Consider the following 9,018-nt stretch of genomic DNA (forward strand, 5'->3'; position numbering starts at 1 on the left):
TCAACTCCAACCATTACCCCAGGAATGAAGATCTTGAAGAGATCTTGCCACAAGCCTCGACAAGCACAAGATTGCAGTAAATATATAGGAGTACCTAATACCTGCAGTATTATAGAAAAGAGCTCATATGAATATGAGCGTTGGGTTGTATCTTGTGAGCAGCTGGAAACCCTCTGGATGCTCAAACAAGATATATGGGCACAGAAAAACTTCCTTTATAGAAGCATAGATGCACTAGGGGCATACAAGGAAAGAAGGTATCTCAAGTCAACATAATAGTACAAAGCGAAGAAGGCAATAAAATGCATGAAACCTGACATTTAAGTGGGATATAAAGATAAAAGTGACAGGCATGACAAAACTGTAATCAGAAACCATCACTTGAGACGGTTTCAGAAAATCATTGTCAGTGTGTGGATGAACATGCATCACCAGGAACAGCTTATCAGTGTCTGCGTGGTGTTTAGCAATAACGCACCCTCTATAGAAACCAAGGGCTGGCAAACAAACAAACAAACTGGATATTTTTGCCTCTCATAAGCAAAAAGGAGCCACTTTAGCCCACTTTAAGTTTAGATATTTCCAACTCGGTATCTTGGGATCCTCCTTGGGGTTTTGTGTTAGAACCATCATTGGCTCTGTGTCAAGACCCATGACACAAGGGGGAAAAAACAACAACTTTGAGTCATGAGGGAACTAAAATTTCCCTCTGCTCATTACACAACACAAAAACCACCCATCCCTTCCTTTCAGAACGGGTGTACTCCACATCGCACTTTGGAGATGTCTTTGGAAAACTGATTCCCAAACACAGAGAACCTCAATCCAACCCAGAAGTTGTTCAAGCTACTGCCTCCCTTTGCTTAGTGAAGCACAGAGCACCCCTGCAATGACTAATGCGTCAAGATCTCACCTCTCCTCCTACCATTTCACAAGGAAATTAGGTCAAAACCCACAAACGGCCCCGTCTTCCTCATACACGGGCACATCTGCTTTCAAAGCCTTGCAGTGGCACACCAATGGCTGCTTCACCTCTGCAGAGCCCGGGTGGAAGGCACGGGGTGGTTTTCAACAGTTTCATTTATTAACTCTATTTCCTTCTATAGCTGCGTTGGTAATTTTATAAACGTAGCCCCAAAAAATGTAAGGGAAGGTTTCAACTGGGCTTAGGCCATTGCACACTGAGGGGCTGAAAGATCTTTGGCCAACACATATAACATGTGTTGGCCAATACAAAACATACAACATATAACACATATAGCTACATATAACACGGGATTTTTAAGGGGAAACTGAAAGACAGACCTGAAACACTGTTTTAATCAGTGCTGCTTCAAAAACTGACAACTGAAACATAGGAGTAAATGCATGCAGAAGAGGTAGACATCCTCTAAAGCACATCTCCACTGCAGCTACTACCAGGGAAATATTTCCACTGCTTCAACACAGAGCGTGCTGTGGTCCAAAACCACACCAAAAAGATCATCTTGAGGGTATTTTTCAGTATTACAATGAAACAGTGACTTTTGCCTTGACAAGACAGGAGGATTATCACCAAGAGGATGGTGTAAACCCCTTGTGCTTCCCCTGCCACCCACTGAGGCTGACTCACGAGTTCTTCCTGGCTTCATTCCCTGTGCTGCTGGCCCAGCCGCTGAATGGCTCTTTCTGGAAACATCACCATTTCCCTCAGGGCTGTGATGCTCCCACTTTCCGAATGTGTCAAAAACAAAAGCACCCACACGAAAATAGGGAACTAAGAGCAGTGTATGCACATCAAGTAACTGCCCCGTCACCCTGCCTCCTCACGCTCTCCCAAACTGGGATTTTCTTCATCCCTGAACCACTTCTTTTGCAAGCAGGAACTGAATGGTAAATTGCCCATGAATAAAAGTGTGTTTAAACACTTCTTTCCCCCCTCCATAAAAGTAAATGAAGAAGGCAAGGTGAGTGGTTTGCCCTAGACAGCAAGCCAGGTACCTGGAATTATTGCAGTGATCGACAAAGAACAGACAAGATATAGTTTATCTGAGCACAGGAGAAGTCCCACAACAACAGGCTTGGAGCAACCTGGTCTAATGGAAGGTGTCCCAGCCCGTGGCAGGGGGTTGGAACTTGATGAGCTTAAGGTCCTTTCCAACCCTAACCTATGATTCTGTGGTTATAACTAAGCCTCTTGCACATCAGTGTGTGATTTCTGTACACTGAAAACCCACAGGTTAACTCAATCAAAGCAGAACTCTCCTCCTCTCTCAGTTTTCATCAAGCCACCCTGCCTCTTTGAGGACCGGCTGCAATTGTGCTGCAGTCACTGGGCAGAAGTCCTCCCATGCCAATGGGGAAATCACCAAGTCCAGACTATGCCATCTCATTCTGTCTTTGGAAGAGAAAACCCCAACCCTGCAGAGAATCATTGTGACTTGACTGCGGAGAGGAAGGAGATATCAGCAGATACAGCTGACAATCAGATGGGTTTGGTATGGATGAAAACCAAATCCAAGTTATAAAAATAAGTAAATAAAGGAAAGGCAAAAGAAAAAGGCAGGGAAGAAGAACCAGTGGTGCCTCAATTTCTACATGAAAGAAGTACCATGAATCCAGCATGAAAATCTCCACCTCTGGGTCCCATTCTGGCCATTGTATAGCGAAACTCATATTATTTCTATGCACTGCTTGAGTTGGCTTCAAAGACACCCAGTAACCTCTTGAAACTTTATCAGAAATAAGGGCCTCAAAAGCTGCACCGTTTGCTGCCTTTCAACCTCCCACCCATCCGACGGATTCATCACCTCTGTGTGTTAACACATTGGTAGTGGAAAGAAACTGTAAAGTTGGGCATGAAACCCATGAAATATTCATGGAGTAAATAGTAAAAGGAATTGAAACATTTGGAAATGACTGAAAAGCTTCAGTGCTGCAGCTCCCAGGCTGCTTCCACATTTAAACCACACAAGAAGTGAAAACACAAGAGGAAGCAAAAGAATCCTGACTGTGATTCATACTGGATGACTGATAAATATTAGCAACCAGGAATTATTTGAATGCTATGGGCAGCATCACGCATAAATAGTCCATCACACGTATTCTATAAGTTTTACCTACTTGAAATACACAGTTATTTGTTCAAATCCAAATAAGTAAATCCTGGCTTATATTTATTTCATACAGTTGAATACTCTGAGTAAATGGCAGTGCAATAAACCCCAGAATATTCTGATTTTGTGAAAGGGAAATTTTGTGGTAGCAATTTCATGGTACTCTTGTGGGGAGCAAAATGGAGCTGCAAAACTGAGCCATACAGACTGGCTACCCATGTTTAAAATAGGAATAAACCCAACATGTTCATTCAACAAAGGCTTTAAAAGTCAAGTCAGCTAAACTAATGACATGCAATACAATATAATTATTCCTTTCAGAATCAAAAGCATCTTAGCTTTTTGCATCATTCATCAAATTAGCATGCAAAGGGAAAGCTAGATTATATTCTTTAGTATCCCACAGTTCTTCCCATATTCATTTAAATGAAGTGTTCCTGATACATCAAAAATCTTTATTTTTGTATTAAAACCCCATTGTATTAGCTATCAGTATATTAGATCAAATGGTTATCAAATGAATTAGGTGATCCTATTACCTTGGGACTGCCTATACATCAGTATATTTTCAGTGTGCACGTACTTATCTATCAGCCAAAACTCATCTTTGCTTCTCACTGCAAAGTAATGAAGGCTTTGATATTTAGGAAAAAACCAGTTTAGTCATACTCATCATTTCTAAATCATACCACAGAAATGGAATTTTAATTAAAACACAGATAAGATGACTTTTATCCATATTATCATACTTCAATCCAGCACAATTTTGAATTCAGCTTTGAAGATGAACTGCATCTATGAGCATGCATCTATGGAGAAACTCCCTTTTTACTGATTTTGGGAAGTGATACCACTAACAAGTTACTTCCCTTTCCCAATTCCCATATTCTTACGTGTTCAGGCCAATCTCATTAACTTGTTCTGTTGCTCCTCCAGGAGCCTGCCAAGAAGCAGGGCACCAACAACTACTTAGTAATATTTCATCAGAGCCATTTAATAGCAACTTTATCCTCAGCTGAATTTTCACGTGTGTTAGCAATTTCTTTCTTTTGGTAGCCCTAAGCAAAACAACACAAAGATTGTAGCTGCTACTGATGGCAGAGCCCTTGCTCCCTGCTAAGACTCCACTTCCCCTGCAGAGGTCTGTTACCAGGCAGAGCAGCACCCAGCGGCACCTCCACTGCTCTCCAGCCTCAGATTCTGGTGAAATCATAGAATCCTGTAATGGTTTGTGCTGGAAGGGACCTTAAGAACATCAAGTTCCAGCCACACTGCTACAGGCAGGGACACCTCACACTAAACCATGTCACCCAAGGCTCTGTCCAACCTGGCCTTGAACACTGCCAGGGATGGAGCATTCACAACTTCCCTGGGCAACCCATTCCAGTGCCTCAGCACCCTCTCAGTAAAGAATTTCTTCCTTAGATCCAATCTAAACTTCCCCTGTTTCAGTTTGAACCCGTTACCCCTTGTCCTGTCACTACAGTCCCTGATGAAGAGTCCATGCCCAGCATCCTTGTAGGCCCCTTCAGACACTGGAAGCTGCTATGAGGTCTCCACGCAGCTTCTCTTCTCCAGGCTGAACAGCCCCAACTTTCTCAGCCTGTCTCCATACAGGAGGTGCTCCAGCCCCTGATCATCCTCGTGGCCTCCTCTGGACTTGTTCCAACAGTTCCATGTCCTTTTGATGTTGAGGACACCAGAACTGCACACAATACTACAAGTGAATCCTGTAATGGATTGTGTTGGAAGGCACATTAAATCCAGCTCTAACCCCCTGTCACGGGCAGGGACATCTTCCACCAGAGCAGCTTGCTCCAAGCCCCGTTCAACCTCGCCTTGAACACTCGCAGGGCTCTCCTTCCATATGGGTCTGAAGTTCACAGTAAGATTCCAACCAAGCCAATCAACCCCGCCATAAAACCACCCTGCTATAAAGCCTGGGTGTCGACAGCCATCACCTGAGAACTTATCATGACTTCATCCCACTGCTTATATGGAGCATCATCAGCTTTATTTCCCTTCAACCAAATCCAGGAATCAGCCATCCCTTTGGAATTTCCCCTCTGACGCAAGCATGGCATCACACACTGCTACCACCTAAACAGTACAGGGACACTGAAAGTAGCTAGCTAGGATTGTGAAGGATAAGGACTATGTGCAAGTAAAATACATCACAGAACATAACAGCAGGATCAATATCTTAAACAAATAAACAATGAAGCCTTATTTGACTTGAACAAACCCCTCTCCAGGACTGTAATAAGTTAGGATGTAGTTGTAGGAGGGCTTGAAGCGAGAGGAAGAAATTCCAAACAGCAGAAATGAGGATGAATAAAAGATGCTGTGGCGGAGCAGCGAGAAGAAGACTGCTCTCAGGTCTTTGAAAAAGGCTTTGCCATTTTTCACCTGACCTCATCTTAGGCACTGTTACCCATCTCCTAGAGTCTTGCCTTAGACAGCTCGTATCATTAGAAAACATAGAACATGCTTAAAGAGTTTAGTTCCCCATGATATGTTCCTCCTGTTCTGTAACTGAGACTTTCTTTATTTCATATTGTTTGTGTCCAGGTCCCATACATCACACTGAATCCACAGTGACAGCTCCTAGGCCATGCAGACCTTGCTGCCCAGGCAGAGGGGACATCCTGTGCTGCTCTACGTCTCCCAAAGCATTTCCCATAGATGGGAAAGAGAAAGTAAAGCACAGAGCACCAGTCATATGGAGTTCAAACACAGAGGTCACCTGGCAAGAATAGAAGCACATCAGCAGGGTCAAAGTCCTGGAAACACATGCAGGGCTCTGTCACCAGAGGGACCTCACCGCAAGTTCCTTCCCACATCCACTCCCATCCCGGCAAATCAAGTGACGTCCTTACTTGTTGTTGTTGTTGGTTTTGGCACCTCGGTTCCATTGGGTGGTAAAGCTTGCGCAAACAGAAAGCTAACACAGAGCAGCAGGAGCGAGCAGGAATGTTCCATCCTGGACCTAGGAGAAGGCGACAGGAAAAGAGGGAAGTTCAGGTCAAATTGCTATTACGATTTTTGCTCACATCACAACAAAGCTAAAAGAAAAAGCAGCGTTTACTTTAGATGAGGAAAGGGTTAAAGCCTGGTTTACGCTCTCCCATTGCCTTATCCCTTAACTTTCAGTTTTGATGTGGAAGGAAAAGGAAGATACCAGTTGCGTGTGCTACGAATTCATTAAGAACGTTTTAAATCCAGGAACAGGAAGGCAAAGCTCAGCTCAAAAACAACAACAGAAATCGGGCCAAAAAAGCTACTCCGCATCTATTAAACACATGAGGACACCGAGGCAAGGAGCCTGGAAGACGTTTCCGTAGATAAGGAGAAAAATCCTCGAGTATCAGCAGCCAGAATACAGAGAATAAATGGAAACCTTGGGAATAAATGCAAAAATAATGTATTTTTGGTAGTTCCTGCTGTAATTAATGGATTATACCTTGTGCAAAGAGCATGAGCAGTGTGGCTGCAGGGAGGGGAAAGAAGCCCAAATTCCCAGACTCTGCCTTAAGGGTCTAAGGGATTTGGCTCTACGTGACCAATACTACTACAGCGTGTAACTTGGACCAACAATGCTGGCATCCCAGCTGCCTGGAGACTGAAACAAAGGGGAAAAGCCTTTACCACTGAGCACACCAGCAACGACCACGAAGTTTAAAGCACCTGTAACAAGCACGTTTCAGAGTTTCCTTACCCTTGACCTTCTACAGACAGGCAGATGATGGATGCTTCACAGATACACTCCTTGGGAGAACATATTTACCACAACTAGAAGTCTGAGAGCTATAAAACATTGCACCAAAGCCTTCCAAACACAAAGAATTGCAGGTTTTGTGAGACTGGAAGATAATTATATTGTTTATATAGAAACAACGTAGAGAAGATTAGAGACAAAGTGTGATGAGAATGTGCTGCTGCTTTGAAGACTATAAAGAAAATCAGGGCAATTAATAGCTGTAGATCAATAAGCTGGTCTAGAAATACTATTGTCCCTCTAAATAGAGGCTTTTGTGGAAAAAATCTATGTTGTTATTAATGCACTGTACATTTCTCCAGTCCCTAATGAACATATTAATGACAAGAGGCTGCCAATAGCTCTTCTTGCTTGATTTAAATATACTTTCTTTGGCATAACACGCAAACACCACGTTCTGTATCTCGCAAATGGCAGAACTCATCCAGATGGTGGCTCTACATCCATTGCTAAAATTATAACCATCATAATACTGCACCACAAAGCTCCCCCATGCGTCAGTTTAATATGTTTAATGTAACAATTTCCACAGGGTATTAAATAGTGCTGCCTAACTACAGACACACCAGAAAAACCAGGCACTTGGCAGTCATTAGAATAACAATTAGAACCATAAGGAAATCCTTTCGTTCAATGTAACATGGGATAATTAATTAGGAAGCTCTTCCCTGTGAGGGTGCTGAGGCGCTGGCACAGGGTGCCCGGAGAAGCTGTGGCTGCCCCATCCCTGGCAGTGTTCAAGGCCAGGTTGGACACAGGGGCTTGGAGCAAGCTGCTCCAGTGGAAGGGGTCCCTGCCCGTGGCAGGGATTGGAACTGGAGGAGCTTTAAGGGCCCTTCCAACCCAAACCAGTCTGGGATTCTGTGATAATCCCGCAGAAATAATCCCTGGATAACAAATGTATAAAAACCATTTCAAACAACACTTTTCACATCACCTTTTCACCACTCTCATGTGCGTTACTCAGAAGTGAACCATATAAAACCACTGTAAGTTTTACTGTATGTATATATTTATATATACGTGTATATTTAGGTACGTCGAACACAGGACCACAATGATATAATTCTTTGAACTGAAACACTACCCTACTATAGACCCAGCAGCATTTTCCATCCTCAAGAAATGACAATTCCATTATAGTCTGCTAGAAAAGAGCAATAAAAAAGGTAAAACACATAATAACAACAACTCTCCAGAGGGAACAGGCAGGTAGAAAAGCACTGCAGAACAAGGAAGGACAACTGTGTACTACAAAAGATGCCTCTTGTAGATAAAACCAGAAAGGAAAAGATCCAGGTAGAGACAGGCACTGTCAATAATGAGAGTATATCAATAATGACACGGCTTTGCTGGAAGGCAACTGCTGCCCTGCCTGGGAAAAGAAATAAGGAACTGCTTTCATAACCGTATGGGGATCCAATGCACTTTTATCTACTCATATCCTACTACCTCCAACCTTTAGTTCCTGGATATGTGTGAGTAAATGGCTCAGGCACTTAAGCTTTAACCTTATGGACAAGTGGAGGGACTCTTCATCAGGGACTGTAGTGACAGGACAAGGGGTAACGGGTTCAAACTGAAACAGGGGAAGTTTAGATTGGATCTAAGGAAGAAATTCTTTACTGAGAGGGTGGTGAGGCACTGGAATGGGTTGCCCAGGGAGGTTGTGAATGCTCCATCCCTGGCGGTGTTCAAGGCCAGGTTGGATGAGGCCTTGGGTGCCATGGTTTAGTGTGAGGTGTCCCTGCCCATGGCAGGGGGGTTGGAACTGGATGATCTTAAGGTCCTTTCCAACCCTGACTGTTCTATGATTCTATGTAGGGAAGGATTCTTGGCTATTTCTGATTCTCTGAAGCCTTAGAAAGGTGTCGGAGATTCCTGTGACTATCACAGCTTTAGAAGCCTGCATTGCTATAGACAAATGCTTCTGCGTCCAACAGAGGACTTGAAACCACGGCCAAACCCAAAGTAATCACTGTAAAACTGCACGGTTCACTCAAATCCTGCCAAGGATTTACTTGAAATCTGATTGCAAACCAATGCTCAGGAATCAGGGCAGGCCGTGAAGATGCTGCACAGCTCTTCCCATCATCGGGATCGCTGCCACTGCTTCCCGCACAGCCCATGGAGATGCCACAGGGA

The sequence above is a fragment of the Psittacula echo genome (assembly GCF_963264785.1).
Source record: "Psittacula echo genome assembly, chromosome: 6".
Lineage (NCBI taxonomy): Eukaryota > Metazoa > Chordata > Aves > Psittaciformes > Psittacidae > Psittacula > Psittacula echo.